At 41.7% G+C, this 18,799-nt stretch overlaps 1 pseudogene; it reads left to right on the top strand.

Moving 5' to 3' along the window:
* The first annotated feature begins 987 nt into the window (after positions 1 to 987).
* On the top strand, positions 988 to 1,483 carry LOC127220664 (40S ribosomal protein S11-like; annotated as a pseudogene).
* Positions 1,484 to 18,799: the final 17,316 nt, after the last annotated feature.

Raw genomic sequence — 18,799 nt, 5'->3', positions numbered from 1 at the left:
TAGAACAACGGATTACCAGCCTATAATCCACACCACCAGAAAAGCTAGGAAACAAGGAAGACCCTAAGAGAGACATACATGGTCTCCTGGAGAAGAGGAAAGGGACAAGATCTCCTGAGTAAATTGGGAGCATGGGGGAGGGGAGAGGGAGTTAGGAGAAAGAGAAGGGGACAGAGGAGGGGAGAGGTGGCCATGAGGGAGCAGGAAGATTGAGTCAGGGAAAGAATGGAGGAGAGCAAGAAAAGAGATACCATAATAGAAGGATCCATTAATGGTTTAAAGAGAAATCTGGCACTAGGGAAATGTCCAGAGATCGACAAAGAAGACCCCAACTAACAATCTAAGCAATAGTGGAGAGGCTACCTTAAATGTCCTTCCCCAATAATGACATTGATGACTACCTTATATGCCATCCTAGAGCCCTCATCCAGTAGCTGATGGAAGCAGAAAGGGACACACACCACTATACACTAAGCTGAACTCCTGGAATCGATTTGCAGAGAGGAAGGAGTGATGAACAAAGGGGTCAAGGCCAGGCTGGAGAAACCCTCTGAAACTTCTGACCTGAACAAGCAGGAGCTTATGGACTCCAGTCTGATAGCTGGGAAACCAGCAAAGGACCAGCCCAGATTCCCTGAATGTGGTGTTAGTTAGAAGGACTGGGCAGTCTATGGTGCCTCTGGTAATGCATCAGTGTTTATTCCTAGTATTCAAATGGACTTTGGGAGCCCATCCCACATAGAGGGATACTCTCTCAGCCTAGACACAAGGGAGAGGGCATAGGCCATGTTCCCAATGATATGGCAGACTTTGAAGATCCCCCATAGAAGGCCTCACCCTCCTTGGGGAACAGAAAGGGGATGGGATGCTGGTTAGGAGGGGGACAGGGAAGGAGGGGAGGGTGAGGGAACTGGGATTGACATTTAAAACCAGCTTGTTTCATATTTAAATTTTAAAAAATTATAGAAAGAGCCCTTTTCCTCCGGCTGCCGGGAAGATGGCGGACATTCAGACAGAACGTGCTTACCCAAAGCAGCCTACCATCTTTCAAAACAAGAAGCGTGTTCTGCTGGGAGAAACCGGCAAGGAGAAACTCCCTTGGTACTACAAAAACATCGGTCTAGGCTTCAAGACACCCAAGGAGGCAATCGAGGGCACCTACATAGATAAGAAATGTCCGTTCACCTCTCCATCCGAGGTCACATCCTGTCTGGTGTCGTAACCAAGATGAAGATGCAGAGGACCATTGTCATCCGTCGGGACTACCTCCATTACATCTGCAAGTACAACCACTTTGACAAGCACCACAAGAACATGTCCGTGCACCTGTCGCCCTGTTTCAGGGACATACAGATCGGCGACATTGTCACCGTGGGAGAGTGCAGGCCCCTGAGCAAGACCTTGCGCTTTAACGTGCTCAAGGTCACTAAGGCTGCTGGCACCAAGAAGCAGTTTCAGATGTTCTGAGGACTCTGGCTGACTCCCTGGAACAAATAAAGTTGTTTTCCAGCTTAAAAAAAATTATAGAAAGAAAGAAAGAAAGAAAGAAAGAAAGAAAGAAAGAAAGAAAGAAAGGAAAGAAGGAAGGAAGGAAGGAAGGAAGGAAGAAAATGAATGGCAAGCTAACCCCTTCTCCCCCAACACCTCTAAAGGCCTACAATTCTGTCTCTGTGTTATAGGTCTGCAGTGTTAGGATTTTAGGCATAGACGTGTTATAAGAGTTCATTGTTAACTATGTTGCTCATAAGAAACGATAATAGGCAAAGGAAAGGCCTCTTCTAGCCAAGCAACCAAGGATCACCCTCCCCAAGGCAGGCAAGCAGCACCTCTACTGTGGAATGTGACAGTCTCCAGCACACCTTGTACTTTTTGAGTGTCTCCTTGCTTATTGCTTATCACCTGAGGTCAGAATTCCATGTCATTCCTCACACCCCTCCTTTAACTCTTTACAACTAGTCTGTTTCCATGGAGATCCCATTATTTTCCTTTTCTGCTTGCAAACTTCGGCCCCACTGTACAGCTTTTCATTGGATACTATAATAGTTTCCTAACTGGCCTCTGATTTTGTCTCCCTCCACTGAAATTTTTTTCTCCAGCTCATATCTAAAAGATTATTGTTTCCAAAGGGTATAAGGGGTTATATCTTTCCTCACTTTAAAAACTGCTAGTGAGTCCCAATTATCTTCTCAATTAAATATGACATTTCCTGCTAGAATTCAAGGAAAGAGGAAAACCCTTCACAGTAACACTCCAACTCCCCTGCTCATCACTATCTCTACATTTTATACTGTAACTGTGCCAGATTAATTGCTGTCACCCTAACAACCCTACACTTGATTTTTCCACCCTGGTTTTAATGACATGTTCCTACTTGTGAAGGTATCCTTTTCCTTTCTCAAACAGATTTTGAAGGAGTAAGAATTAGTGAAGTTCAACTATTTCATGGCTCTTTTCTTACCTGCCCAACCCTGACAAAAGGTTGAGTCCTTTTTTTTATTGGGAATGGAGGGGGGGACACATAATATGAGAATACTTTGAGCTTTCAAGATTGAGCCCACAACATCTTTTCATGGAGAAGAGAGGGACTCACCTTTTCCGGGAATTGGCTGCATCACTAGTAAGGTGTGCATGCTCCTGTAAATAACTTCTCGTCAATGCTCCTATAAGCAAGTCTAAAGAAGCACACACTCACTGGATCATCAAAACCAAAAGGAGGACATAAAAGTAGAGAGGGACAAGTGGAGAAGGAAAGGCATTAGCAGGGAGGGGTAGGACAAGCAAGAGTAATGGAGTAAATAAGATCTCAATACATTATTTGCATGTATGAAAATGTCCAATGAAACCCATTATCATGTATAGTTAATATGTGTTAATTAAAAATCATTTTAAAATCAAACTTCATGCTTCTTCCACAATATTTATTTAACTATATTATTGCGACTCACCTCTTCCCTCCAACAGTGCCTAAATTTTTCTTTTTTTTTTTTTTTCTTTTTTAAATTTATTTTATTTGCCCTGGTGCTTTGCCATATGTCTGAGTGAGAATATTGGATCTCCTGGATTTAATTGGAATTACAGACAGTTGAGAGCTGCCAGGTGGGTGCTGGGAATTGAACTCCAATCCTCTAGAAGCACAGCCAGTGCTCTTAACCACTAAGCCATCTCTTCAGCCTGCACCTAAATTTTTCATTGACCAGTTGCTCCTTTCCTATTCACTCATCCCAGTGCTGACCAGGCCTGACCCTGACCCTGCTTATCTTCTGAGCTCAGATGCATTCAGGGTGATGTGGCTACAGACTTTCCTATTCTCCATCAATGTTAATATGCTTTGTCTTCAAGTAGAACGTTTACCATGAGGCTTCTTCTTCTCTCTCCCTGACTCTTGTTATTTTGTATAGGAAAGAAGATGTGACCTATAAGGCTCATGGGAAATAAGAACTGTTGGTTGGGGCTTTTAGAGAGTCTCCCTTACTTTGAAAAAATCCTCAAGAAGACATCGTCTGTCTTCCTCGGGTGGTGTGGTGAGGCTGTGAGAGCAATGGCTGCGGGAGTCATTTTGCTGCTCTAAAGGGAAACTGTCCAAACATAAATCTGCACAAAGCAGAGGGAACCAGCTGAACTCATTGTGGAGAAACTGTGCTATTTTCAGCCTTGAGTTATATCATCTTGCATTCGGGCCTAATTTTGTTCTTCCCAACCTAAGTCTGATGTTTGGCCACCAGTGACCAATTTCTCACCTTCATACTAGACATATGATATCTTTTCAATGGGTCAAGTGTAAACCTACTATAGCATATCTCATAGAACATACATTGTAGCCTTTCAATGGAGATCTTTAAATGGGATTAATATATGCAGAGGGGAAAAACATTTCCAGGAATTTACTTAGATTTTTAAAAAAAAAAAAAATAAAGTAGAATAAATATTCACTAAGTGCTAGCAGAGCTGGGGTAGGAATGCTGATATTTAGTATAGACACACTGAATTGAGCAGATTCATCGTGGCAAAGAGCTTTTAAATCCAGTTTCCTTAACCAAGAGGGTTCAGAAAAGCAACCAGTAGGAGCATTCTCTGAAGGCAGAAAATTTGTGAAGTCACAGTGGAGACAGTGGGTACTTTGTCTTACCCCAGAGTTTAGAGGAAATGCTCTTAGACTTGCCACTTAGTGTAATATTGGCCACAGGTTTAACATCTACACTCTTTATTATGTTGAAGTATATTCTGTCTATATGTGTTCTAGAGAGAAATAGGTGGGCTGGAGAGGAGCAACCAAAATTAGGTATTGTTAAAATGCCATAAGGAAACCCGTTCTTTTGTATGCTGATCGAAAAATTAAATTAAATTAAAAAAATAATTAGCAATCCTGACATTTTATCATCTAGGCCATTTTCATATTTAATTAAAATGGTCTGTCCCATGGAGCCAAATTAATTTCTTTGAATATAAACCCTTTGAATTATAAGGGTTCTAAATCCATATCCTTAACTCCAGGAAATGTAGACTTCTATAAAGTACAGAGGGCCCGGGGCCATCTCCAGGGGTTACAAAATGTATCATAGGCAGAACAGAATGTTCTCATGAATGATGAGAGGCTAACTATTGTTAAAGCTAGAGCTGGAGGAAGTTGTAGGAAGTAGAAGAACACAGATTTCAATACTTGGTCTCTATTTCTGAGTAATACACCACTGTAAAAGAATACATCCATTTCAAATGACTTCCGTTTAACAGTCACAGTACTGCAGGTTGTAAGTTTGCTATATCATGGCTACACTTCCTGATTGGGGATCCAAGGCTGTCTGGAGGCTCTAAAGTCTTTGAAATTGGATAGGGGAATTGTAGGATCAGGTTATGGGTACATACCAGTAAAATGTTCTCTTCTAAACCATTCAGGTTGGTGGCAGATTTCCATACCCTGTGGCTGTAGAACTAAGGTCCCTCTTACTCCTGTTTGCCAGTCAGAACTGCTCTTAGAAACTCAGGGCCACCCAAGTTTCTTGGCCTGTGGTCTCTTCCATCTTCAAGCTAGCCATGATGTGAATGCTACCTGGTTTGAATGGCTGACATCCTCTGTATTTGAGCTCCAGAATCAGATTGGAAGCACACCTGTGATTTAGGTAATACCTACCCATTTGATTTCCCACTCTAATGTCAACTGTTTTGAGATTTTAATTCGATATAAAAGAAAACAATTCCTGCACACAGCCCCTTGGTTAATGTTGAGTTAGGTGACTGGAAAAAGATGTGTGCACAGTAGAGGCAAAACTTAAGGAGGAAAGATATATTTTGGCTTGAAGTTTCAGAGGGATTTTAGTGCACCCAGGGAAGGAAGGCATGAGGGGCAGGAATAGCTCCATTTGTGGGAGTGGAAGCATGTAGAGACCAGAAACAGAGAAGATAGAGTAAAACCAGAGCAGTTAAAGCAATCACAGGCCTATCCTAGTGACCTGCTTCTGCCAACTAGGCCCTATGTCTCCGTGTTTCTACAACCTCCCAAAGGGTCCTCATCAGTTGAGGAGCAAGTGTACAAACACATGAGTCTAAGTGGAACATTTTAGACTCAAACCATAGCATTCTGTCCCTAGTCCCTAAAACCTCATGGCCATCTCATAATGTAAAATGAATTTGGTCTGATGTCAAGCTAGCCCAGTAGTCCCAACACTGTTCAGAGTCTAATCCAAAGATCTCTTCTGAAGCTCAGGGTTAAATTCTTTTGTTTCGGTTTTTGTTTTGGTTCGGGGTGGTGGTTTGGTTTGGTTTGGTTTGGTTTGGTTTTGGTTTTTCGAGACAGAATTTCTCTGTATTGCTTTGGAGCCTGTCCTGGAAATAGCTCTGTAGACCAGGCTGGCCTCGAACGCACAGAATTGCCTGCCTCTGCTTCCCAAGTGCTGGGATTAAAGGCATGTGCCACCAATACCCAGCCAGGGTTAAATTCTTAATTGTATACTTCCAAAGTATAATAGCACCAAGTAAATATCCCCATTCCAAAAAAGAGGGATTGGGTTGACAGTGAGGAAATATTGGATCAAACAAGTCCAAAACCCAGTAGAGCAAACACTAAATCTTAAAATTATGCCCAACATTTAGGACACATGGAGTCAGATGTGAACTCCAACTATCTTGGGGAGCTCTGACCCTCCTAATTGTAGCACACATGGACTCTCTTGGGCCATCTCCACTCGGTGCTTGCATATTTGCTTAGCCAACATCCCATATTCCTACAATCTCCTAAATCCTGGGATCTCTGCTGTTTACCACTCCATGCTTCAGCCTCTCCATGCCTCACTGCAGGAATCTGACCCTGTGACACATTCCTAACCTCACCAGCTTTTTCTAAAACCTGGGTGCAATCCTCCATGGCCCTGTCACTCCCACTTTCTGAATACCTGCAAAAAATCATATAGATGATGTCAAGTTCTGATGCCAACCCAGGAAGTAGCCAGGCTTCCTTGGACTAGCTTCTGAGAACCTGCATGGCCAACCCTAGGAAAGCATTTCTTTGTAGCCCATTTTCAGCAAGATGTCTTCAAGAATATCTCTTTTTATTCTGTCTTCAGGCACTTCCCTATATAAAAGTTTTTCAAATAATTCATGTTTATCCCCCAGAGCCTTCAATGAAAGGGTTTTTTCCATCAAGTAATGTTTCCAATCTCTGATGGCAAAATGATGGCATTGGTATTTTTAACAATTATAATTTCTTTGCCTGCTCTTGTTTTGTCCACCATCTTAAACAAGTTCATATTTCTCTCTTCAAAATAAAACTTACATTTTTCATATATTTCTGCTCTCATCCCTGCTCTGTGCTATCACTGAAAATCTGACTAAGAAGAGCAATTAACAACCGTGTCACAGCTTGCATGATATACTATTGTGCACTTTCCCCAGCCAAATAAATTACCCCTTACTATTCTATTCAGGAACACTCAAAATTTCAGGACACAACTTAAACTAGATCTTTTACCTGGATGAGACATGAATGGTCTCTAATTCAATTCCCAGAAAGCCCCCACACCTTATAAAAACTCATGAGCAGTTTTCATCTGCATTTCTATTGGTATTAGGGTATTCTGAATTTGTGTCAGAATGACCATTAATCCCTATATACAGAGTCCAGACAGCCGAAACAATAAGAGAAAGCCTTCAATAGCTAGACAAGTCAACAGAGAATTAGTATCTGAAACCTATAAATAACTTCAAAAGTTAAAAATGAGAAAAGAAGATGATGCCATCAACTGATGAGCTAATGTTCTGAACAGACAAAACGAAGAAAGAAAAGTAAAGCAAATCAAAATGGCTTCCAGATTCCATCTCATCCCAGTTAGAATGTCTATCACCAAGAAAACAAACTACCACAAAGCAGCATGGATTTAAGCAGAGAGGAATACAGGTAATGGGGATGTACACTGGCCCAGTGTGGAGGCTCCTTCCTGAAAACACTAAAAACAGAACTACTGCAGACCCAGCTATACCACTCCTGCATACATGCCCTAAAGATACTTCCACATCCCTGTTTGTCACCGCACTGCTCACAACACTCAAGACACAGAGCCAGCTCAGATGTCTGCTAACAGATGAACGAGGGAAATGTGGTGCATGTCTATAATGAAATTTGACTCAGCTGTAGTGAATATAAAATGATAACATTTGAAAGAAAAATGGATGGAAACAGAGACTATCTTATTAAGCAAAATATGTCAGAGCCAGATGAATGGTATGTATGGATAGTAGATTCTCATATGGAGAATCTAGGTTCAAATAACATATACATCTATGTGCATACACAGGACATAAAGAAAGGGGACTGAAAAAGAGATCCAGAGAGAGGAAATTACTTCAGGTGAGTGAGTCGTCCAGCTAGAGGAACAGAGGAAGGACAAGGGAGGACTGTAAGATGAAAGAAGTACCAGTCTGTGTGAAAAATAGCAATGGGACCCATTTCCCTGTGTGCTAGCCAAAAACTAAGTAGAAAGCCCTGCTTATATAGAGCATTTTAGGGCCCACAACTCCAAAGTTCTGTCACATTTGTCCCACAAACTAGCTCCAAAGGCCTATGCTGTACATGGTCATGTTTACCACAGCAATGACTCTACTTCTTGATACCAATCTTCAGGATCAAGTTGTTTTCAAAGCACTGTGAAAATATATCAAGCAGACACACCTCAAAGGAGGGAAGCCTTATTTTGGCTCATGCATTCAGAGTTTTGGTTCCTTGTGGTGACAGGAAAGTGCTGCCTGGAGCAGCTCTACCAGCAGGTAGGCATAGTGGCATCTTTGTCACTGGAAGCAGAGAAAGCAGGTTAGGATTCAAATCAGGTGTGGCCTTTAAAAAGCCCTTTAATGACCTATTGCCAAAAATTAGACTCGACATCTCAAAGTTTCCATAATCTCCCAAAATAGTGCCACCAGCTGGGTACCAAGTTTAAATACAGGGACATTTTAACTTAAGTCATAACACAACTACACTCATTTCTTTCACGGGTGCATGTTGTGTGCGCACACTTGTCTGTGTAGATGTGCACAGACATGAAGGCCAGAGGTTGATGTCTGGCTTTATGTGTCTCTGTGCTATTCCCTTGAGATAAAGGCTTTCTCTGAACAGGGAGCTGTGCTGGAGAACAATATGTACAGGGACCCTCTCGTTCCTCCACCGAACCAGGGTTGCAAGCATGCACAAATAATGATTCCCAGCTTTTCACTCAGTTTTGGGGGTTTGAACTCTGGCTCTCATGCTTACATGGGGAGATCCCTTAACCAAGGGTTCATCTCCACACACCCTTACTCCTTTTCTTCTGTTCTTGTTTGGGTTATCATCTGGATCGATTCTGAATTGTGACAGTTTTTTGCTTCCTGCATAGATATACATCAAGGGAAAAGAGACAGTATCTTCCAACAGTCTTCAGTCTATCCTTTCCTTGCATTCTTCCCTTGTCTTGCAAGGCAGCATCATATCCAGACACTATTTCCCCTAAGGAGAACTATGTGTATTTTCACTTGTAAATTCATTTTAAGTTCAGGATAACCTTGTACCTCTGAATGGTTGACTATTGCTAAGGAAAGTAAGACCCAATCACCATCCATCTTGTGTGCACATTTTACCTGTATGCTTCACAATTATTGTTTATTAACCATTTAATCTTGTTTTCATTATCCAATTGATGTATTTTACTCAGGAAATTGAGTGCCTCAGGTGAAGACAAAATCCATTACAATTAAATGGAAATTTCCTCTCCCTGTCACAAGCTTTTCCCCTTTAGTGCCAGGGTTTTCAGAAAAGAGTTCAAGTTGACAGTAGACAGTTAGGTGTGTTTGCTGCAGGAACTAAGCAGTCCATTCAGGTGCTTCAGCCAGAACAAAGGAATCATCGTCTTCAGAAAGGAGTTCTGACACCTCCATTGAGCTAGATGACTGCTGGCAATTTTTAAATGACAGGTTTCCCAACTCTACTCATCAAGGCTTCAAAAATCCTAGGGTTGAATTTCAACCAAAGCACCCCGTTGTAGGCATAAAATAGGTGTGTGCAGTTTGATTTTGATTAAGCCTCTGTCTGCATTGTCACCTGTGAATAAGCCCTCTCCTAGGTGGCCAGATGAATGGCTAGAAAGCAAAGGCCAGCTTTCAGGTGCTGCATTCTAGCAAAAGCAATCCACCCCAAAGCTTCCCGAAGGCTGTTATTGGGAAAGCAAAATTGCACTGTGAGAGGTCAGGGGGTCCTATTCACCTCTCTGTGGCCACATGAAGAGACTTTCTCTTTGGTGGGACCACAATATATACTGTGGAGCAGCGGGATCACACTTTTGGTGGCACCAGTTGAAATCAATTTTAGAAAATAAATCACCAGTTCATTCTGCCCATTTTAAGAGTCCTGCAAATACTTCTAGGAAATGTCAAGTTGAAATGTTTAACTAACCCCACTAATTGCCTCTCCCATCCCTAAACCAACTAGAACTGATTTGTCACCCAATATATATATATATAACCCTCACTCACCTCCCCAGACAGTCTGAGAATGAACTCGGTAAGATGTGGAAAACGTTACTTCACACAGACAGAATGAAGCACTAATTGGGGCACGCCATTTATGTCACTTCCCACAGTGGACTGCTGTTCATTTTGGTCCCATCAACCTGAGAAGGTAATGAAGGCTGTTGCCCAGATTTTTAGTACGAAGGTCACCTAGACCAAAAAGAGAAAGACAAGAGCGAAAGGAGGGAGGTGGATCTCCGTGCCTATGTTTGACAACACCGTGAGGATGTGCTGTGCTGTTTCCTTGACCTCTGCAAAGGCAAGCCCTTTGTTCTGGAAATCTTATATTCAAACAGGAGACAAATGTCTTCAGATTTCAATCACAACTCCCTGCCTTCTGTCCGTCAGCCCTCTGCCGAGGAGCCAGTGAGGGTATATGTCAGACTGTTAACTTCCAATGATCTACCTGTGGGTCAAAACCCAAGAGCTAAGTGAGAAAAGATGATTGGTAAATTCGAGTTCAAGATGTGTGTGTGTGTGTGTGTGTGTGTGTGTGTGTGTTCACATGAGCTTGTGTGCACACTTTCACATGTGCGGATTCATGTGGGTGTTAAGAACCATTCTAACAGGGCTGGAGAGATGACACAGTGGCTAAACGCACTTGCTGCTCCTCCCAAGGGCCCAGTTTCAATCTCCACCACCCACTTGGTGTGTCACTTCCAGCTGCTACTATGATCCCAGAGGACCCAAGGCCTTCTCCTGGCCTCTGTTGACACAGCATGCATATGGGACACAGATATACATGCAGGCAATACACCCATACACATAAAAAGTAAAACAGTCACACACATAAAAAAAATGAATTAGAATTGTTTGAAAGAACCATTCCTGCTACATTAAAAAAAAATAATCTCTAAGGCCTGGAAGATGTTCAATAGTTTAAGCACTTGCAGTGCAAACATGAGAACTGGAGTTCAGATCCCCCAAACTCCCACAGACACTGGGAGGGTGTGGTGGCCCACCTGTAATTCCAGTACTGAGGAAATAAGAGACAGGAGATTCCTAAAGTTTGCTTTGAGTTGAATTGAGAGCTCCTGCCTCAATATATAAAGTGGAAAGCCACTGAATAGACTCCTGACTTTAACACCAGACCTACACACACACACACACACACACACACACACACACACACACACACACACACACAAATACATGCCCCTCAAACATATACTTTATACTTACGGGAAGGGATACTAAAATTTTACATATTATCAATGCAAGTCTCCAACTGCTTGCCTTGCATACAGTCTCTCTCTCTCTCTCTCCCTCTCTCTGTCTCTCTCTCTCTCTCTCTCTCTCTCTCTCACTTGCTCGCTCGCTCGCTCGCTAAGTAGTTGATCTGAAAATCCTTCCTGCGTTAGCGTTGCATATTGCTGGCCTTATTTATTGCATCACAGAGTCTATTTTCTATTGTTTGTGTGTGAGGAGTCTTACAAGGGTCTGCTTGGCCACATCCTAGGGCACAGTGTTTTCAGAATGCTTACTCAGGGGCACATTTATTTTCAACATGTGTATTCTATTAGCGTATACCAGTTCAGGCTACAGCCCAGCAAATACACCCAGAATGGTGTAAGAAAAACAGCCAAGAGGAAGACAAATATAATGAAAATAAGTTTCCTACTTACCACTAATGCTTTGCCTAAGAAATGCCTTAACTGCTTCTGGTTTTAATTCTTATGCTTGTTACTTTTAAAATATTAAATAATAAACATTGGAGATTTCTGAGTGTATCAAATTTATATTTAGCCTATTGTCTCCCAGAAATGAAAGATGAGGATTTAATTAACTTATTCAGCCATCCTCTACTCCCTACCTCTTCTTCCTTTATTTGATGTATTGTCATTTTTATTTCTTCACTTGTTTATCTTTAATTACTTTAAATAATATACTTATGCCTCACTGTCTTATTGTAGCAGGTTCAATTTTCTTGGGCCATGTTCTTGGGAGTAAAAAGGATTAACTTCCTTTATTTTCTGTAACTAAAAGGACCTCATTTCATCTGCGGGCAGAAACCTTAATCATTGTCAATTCCAAGCAAACTGGATCATTTTGCATTTGAACTGTGCAGAGTCAGATTTAATTCCCCTTTTCCCTCTCACTTTTCCTGGGCAGGCAGGCTGTCTTGGGGACTTAGGATAGTTGAAGCACTTGAGTGGATAGACTCTTAGTACATGCATGACCTTTGTCCTAGTTGGCATCTCCAGTGGTCATTAGCATTTCTGTTGATGCCTACAGTGCTATTAAAGCACTGCCATGAACGCTGCCTATCCATCCATTCATGTAGTGACATTTATGCTGTGTCCTGGTAACAGACCCCCTTTAGGAGTTAGAGAAATGGCTGAGTGGATGAAATGCTTGTTGTACAAACATCAGGACCTGAGTTTCGATCCCCAGAGTCCATGTAAAATGCCAGGTGAAGCAGCACAATCCTGAAATCTCAGTGCAGAGGTTCCTAGCACTCACTGGCTTGCCAGTCTAGCTAATTGGTGAACTGAAGGCTCAAGGAGAGACACTGTCTCGAAAAAATTAGGGTGGGAAAATGTAAAGGAAAACACACAGCCTCAACCTCTGACTCCACATGTTCACATACAGGCAAGAGTACTCTCAAACCCATGTAGCACACGCACACATACATAAGATCCCCTTTAAATGTACTAGACCCTGTACTAATGCATGAACAGTTTTCTGTTTCCTTTTCTGTGACTACAGAGACAAAAATCTGAGCAGAACTGTGCCTTTGGGGACCCACAATACCAATTTTCCACCTATAGCACCATTTTGTAGGGAGGTGAGGCTTGCTATCTAGTCTGCTGCCTTCCAGAAAAGAGTGCACTGACACTTAGTAATCTTGTCTTTTTTCAAACCTACCCCTTCCTTCCACTCCAGGATAAGGGTGGGACAGGGGCAGAGTCCTGGAACCCTCCCAAGAACTAACTATGCCCCTCACACCCCAACTTTCTGATCTCTCTCTTTATTCTGACAAATCCTATCTTGGTGCACTGATTTTTTTTTATTTTTTTTTTTTATTTTTTTTTTTTTAGCTCCATGATGCATTTTTTTTTCTTTTGCTAATCAAAAGGTTCAATGACTTATAAGACAATATGCTTCAGGAGTACATTCAGAATTTCAAAAGCCAAAAAATATTATCGATGCACATAGTTATATTGACCCTCCTCTATATAGTAAGCCTTAGCCTAACATTCTGTGTTTAAGAGCGAAAATACACTCTTAGGATTGTAAAACTAATGGTCAGGTAAGTGGGGTTTTTCTTGGGGTTACAGAAGACCATCTATGGTTAATAAAAAACTCATCTTTCTTGATTAGGATCTCTATTGCTGCGATGAAATACCACGACCAAAAAAAGCAGGTTGGGGAGAGAAATGTTTATTTGGCTTACACTTCCACATTATAGTTCACCCACCACTGAAGGATGTTAGAACAGGAACTCAAACAGGTCAGGAACCTGGAAGCAGAACTGATGCAGAGGTCATGGAGGGGTGCTGCTTTCTGTCTTGCTCACTATGTCTTGCTTACCTGGAACCCAGGACCACCAGTCCAGGGACGGCACCACTCACAATGGGCTGGGCCCTCCCCACATTGATCACAAATTAAGAAAATGCCTTAGGGCTGGATCTTATGGAGACATTTTCTCAATTGAGGTTCTCTCCTTTCAAATAACTCTAGCTTGTGTCACATTAACATAAAGCTAATCAAGACAGTATCTGACACACAGTGGAGAAGAAGCAGAATAACAGAAAAACAAAACCTGTAAAATGCAAACCAGAGCAAGAAAGACACCTATTCATCTGAGAAGTGGGAAGATCAGAGATATCACTCTCCATGTGTATATCAAATCACACTGTAGCAAAGGAAGCAGTTGGCTCCTCTGTCTACACCAAGCCCTTGAGTCTTCATGCTTCTCATTCTTTTTGCTAGGAAGCTTGCTCTGGACCATTGCCTCCCTCATATGGCCCATTTCAGCCTGGTCAAGTATCACCCCTCCAGAGTGATGCAACATTATGGATCTGAGAATTACTGTTGAGATGTGGTTCTTACAGAGAAGCTATTTTTCCCTAGCCCTTCCCATGAGGGACATGTGACAATATCTAGAGACAGGTTTTGGTGGTTACAATAAGGTAGATTGTCATTGATATCTAGTGGGCAGAAGCCAGGGATGCTACTATAATCAAAAGCTACTTTTATGATTGACAACATGTCAATCATAAAAACAATGAGCACCCCTGCTCTAAGTTAATCATAATAGTCTCATATCCCTACGTATACACATATTACATATATAATACACATGCATGTTATATATTTATACAGCACTCTCCTCATGTGATTCTGCTATTTGAAATTTGAGAAAAGACACTACTAACATGGTGAGGACGGTGACACAGAAAGATGAAAACCCAAGTCTTGGCTGAATCACTCCATGTAAGAACTCTACTATCTCCAGATGTTTCTTTTTATGAGAAAATAAATGTTCTACTTGCTCAAGGCCATTTTATTGATATTCTCTGTTCCCTTGCAACTGAGTGTATCACAGTTGATACAGCTTACCTTATTCCCACTTTTCCATGTGACTGACTCTGCCCTTCGATGGGGAGTTGTTCCTGTTTTGTCCCATGACTGATGATGTTCTTCCATATTTAACAGCAAACTCAGGGCAATAAGTGAGGCTCCCTATGTTGGTATGCCAAAAGACCCTTGACTTGAGAGACTCAGGATGGCAATGTCAAAACAGTTTTGCTTTATAGTGTTTCCTTTCAAAGACTCTAGAGCAGTAGTTCTCAACCTTCCTAATGCTGAGACTCTTTAATACAGTTCTTCATGTTGTGGTGATCCCCAGCCATAGAATTACTTTTGTCACTACTCCATAACTGTAATTTTTCTACTGTTATGAATCATAATGTAAATATCTGATATGCAGGATATCTGATATGTGACCCCTGTGAAAGGGTTTCTCAACCCTAAACACAGGTTTAGAATCACTGCTTTACAAGGAAGTACCTATGAAGATGCAGATCTAACATAGACCCTTACTTACAACTGCAAGCTTTACTTTTTCTTTTCAGGGCTTATATTTGTTTTGGAAAACAGCCTTCCATTTTTTGTGAAGTGGGTAAGCAGACTTGGGTCTTTTGGTTTGGCTTCTGGGTAAGAACTAAACTTCTTGTTCTGTATACAGAACTGTAGGTCCCACTTAAGTAACACCTCCTTTTGTTTATCTTGAATTAGTGGCCCTTGTCATAAAACTTCTAGTGCCATTATGAGGGTCTGACCTTACCTAATCCTAACTACTTTCCAGGACCTCACCCTCAAATGCCATTAACATGAACTTGACAATTGGGTTTCTAACACTTGAACTTTTGGGGGGTGGTACCATAGCACCTTTTGATCCTTAATGAGATTTGTAAGGTTATTAAAAAGCAAATGTATGCTCAACCTAATATTTTCAAATAAAAACATGTTTTTGTCTGTTTGTTTGTTTGGAGTCCAGGTCTCACTATGTAGACCAGCTGGACTCAAATTTATAGTAATCCACCTGCTGCTGCCTCCCCAATACTGGGAGCCTTTTGGCACCATACCCGGCTCAAATCATGTACCTATTTGGTTAATTCTGTTATACCCTGTAGGTCATTTCTTTGAGAAGGCGCCACAAATTAACTAATAACATTCAATTTAGGGAGAGGGATGCAAAATCAAAATCAAAGATTCAACTTAATAATGTTCTAGATGCTTGACAGTATGGACTAGGGGCATCTGGTGACATCTGTCTTATTTCATAGCTTTGGAAAGAATTTGGAAATGGTTTTGCCAGGAAAGCTCAGATAAACTCAAGAAAGAAAGCCCAAGCCATGTATCAAGAATGACCATAATATTTTAAATTAATCTCAAAGGGATAATCCCTTGATGTAGTATTTCTTTAGCTTTTAATCCAGTAATAGACTTTCACGTTTGCCTATAAAATAACACTTGAGCCTTCAGAGGAGGGATGGAATTATAGATGTCTATGTAATTTACAAATCCAGCCCTTCTGATTGGAGCAGAGTTTGACAAGTGGCTCCTCTTTAAGCTTTTCCTTTCATTAGCAATGTTACCAAAGCAGCGTAAACAGCAGGAATGAGTTTAGGGAAAACTAATCTCTACATTTGAATTCTCATGAAGCTCAGAGAGAAGAGATGTGAGAACTTCCTGAATAATTGCATTTGTTCTCAGAACTGTGATCTGTATAGTATCCCAGCCTCCAATTTCCTCTTCACAAACTTGACTAGGAAGGAGGTTGAGGGTTGGATGAAGATATGGGGGTACAGTGGTCAGAGAATGTCACAGGCTCTATGGCAAAACTCCATAAGACACTTCAGCAGACAAGCAGGGTATTGCCTGGAATTGTGTTAGTGACTTTACGGCTTGATCTAGTGAGGTACTTGAGACACAAATGAGCATTTGTAAGACCCAACAGATACCTGCCTCAGCCTTATCCTAGCTGTATAATGAAGCTTGGAGCCATCTCTGCTGACAACCTCTGGGTAGGACTTAATGTTCCCTACTTCTTGCAATAAGACCCTAAGAAGTAACTCATCCTTGACTACAGTAGCTGTCAGCTGTCTTAACCGTAACTGTTCTACCACCCATGGTGGCTGTCTTCTGCAGAAACCCAACATTTCTGCTCAATGCTATGCTTCAAACCTTGCATCAAGCCTATCCAACATAAAGCCATTTCAAGTTCACTTTCTGACTTCTATAAATGCCTCCATGCATTCATGGCAAGTGGAGTTATAACAAAACTCCTGTGAGAATTGTGAAAATGCAATACTAAGTAAAGATTTTATTTTTATATATAACCAGCTTCTTAGAGTGTCTCCAGTGTGAACATATTTTAAAGCTCTCCAGGCAAAAGAGCAACTGCTCATTTGCAAGGTTGTGCCGGGCACTTATTTCCCCATAGTCACTTGATGGTACATATTTATCTTATTACTCTTTAATGGATAATAAGACATATCTAAAGAGAACAGACCACATAGTGGGAAATCCTGCATTTGGTTGTCACAGAGCAACCTGGGTGGAAAATAACTGGCTATTAGTGAATGCTAAACTGGAAAATAAGCACCTAAATACCACGTTTGTCCTGTAACAGAGAACAACACTAAACTGTTTCAGCCTAATCCATCTAAAACCACAAAGGTATTCAGAACAAGGACAGAGATTGCTAGAGCTTGCAAGATGTTTGCCCTTAGCTAGGTGAAGTGTTTTCCATGGAAGCTTACATTTCTTGGGTTGTTTTGTTTTGTTTACTTACTTTTGGTTTATCTGTTGGATGGTTGGAAGATTAAGGTCATAAGTTAAGTTTTTACAACCAATGATTGTGTTAAAAATACTGTGTGTCCAGAGACAGCTGACCCATGCTAGTGGGAGCTTACAGACCCTTGACTGACAGCTGGGGATCCTACATGAGATAGAACTAAGTCCTCTGAATGTGGGTGGCAGTCATGTGGCTTGATGTTGGGGGAGGGGGTCTGACAGTGGGAACAGGATTTATCCTAGGTGCATGAACTGGCTTTTTGAGCCCATTCCCCATGGTGAGATGCCTTGCTCAGCCTGGATTGGGGGGAGGGGCTTGGTCCTGCCTCAACTTGGTATACTAGACTTTGTTGACTCCCAAGGGAAGGGAGGCCTTACCTCCTTTGAGGAGTAGATGGGGAGTGGGATAGGAAGAGGTAAGGGAGCAGGAGAAGGGGAGGGAGGGGAACTTGGTCTGGTATGTAAAATGAAAAAAAATTTAAAGGAAAAAACTACTGTGTGTCTCCATGTGTATGTCTCTGTCTTCCTTCTACACCTGAGTTTCTTTATCTTTCTCTGTACATGGTGTGTGTGTGTGTGTGTGTGTGTGTGTGTGTGTGTGTGTGTGTGCAGAGGAAAGAGCTGGTTGAAGTTCATGACCCTGCTTACTCATGGTCAAGATGGCAACAGCACATTCCTGGAAGGTCTTTGCTAACTATTGCCTTTTCACACCCCTGATTCAAAGTGTTCAGTCAGCTAAAAAGGATAACAAGTGACCTGGTGCAAATTACAGGAATTTCCAGGACAAGCTCCAGAAAGCACTCAGCCAAATGCCGGTGTAGTTCTATTAGACAAGCCGAGGAACTCTTCTGGGAATGGGCCAGAGGCCCCTCTGACAGTGAGCATTTCTGACTCAGGGCATCTTTAAGCATCATGAAGGAAAGTGAGAGCATTACTTGAGAAGTGAGTCACTTCCAGGGCTGGAGAGTGGTTGTTTTTAATTTATCTATCGACCTTCAGTCATGGTGAGTAATAACCCTATGGAAGAACCAGTTCCCCACTAGAATGTCAATCACTGAAGCAGAGAGAGTGGTTTGTGGGTTCCCTCACAGGACTCAAGAACAGCGGATTGCAAATGGCGATCTGCCCACAGCCCTTTTCACAGTCCTGATGAGACAGGCTCTGTGCTTGCTCTGTTTTTCTCTGGTAAGCACACTAAAATACAGCTCATAGACACGTTCTTGATTTGTAAGACAAGGAAGACTGAATGTCTCAGACTTCCTTTATCTTCCATAATTGAATTTCTGCTTCTGTTGGATATAGCAAAGGGCAGGAGGAAACTGAAGTTCCCTGAACAGTCAGCTGTGCCCATCTGATGGCCAAGCCTTTATGCATTTTATCACATTTAATTCATATGCCACACTGGGAGATAGTTAGCATTATTACTTCGATTTTATGAGCAATTTCCCAAAGTCGCAATCCTAGCAGATTT

Source organism: Phodopus roborovskii, unplaced genomic scaffold (genome assembly GCF_943737965.1).
Source record: "Phodopus roborovskii unplaced genomic scaffold, PHOROB, whole genome shotgun sequence".
Classification (NCBI taxonomy): domain Eukaryota; kingdom Metazoa; phylum Chordata; class Mammalia; order Rodentia; family Cricetidae; genus Phodopus; species Phodopus roborovskii.
This window is presented reverse-complemented; position numbering and strand designations above follow the sequence as displayed.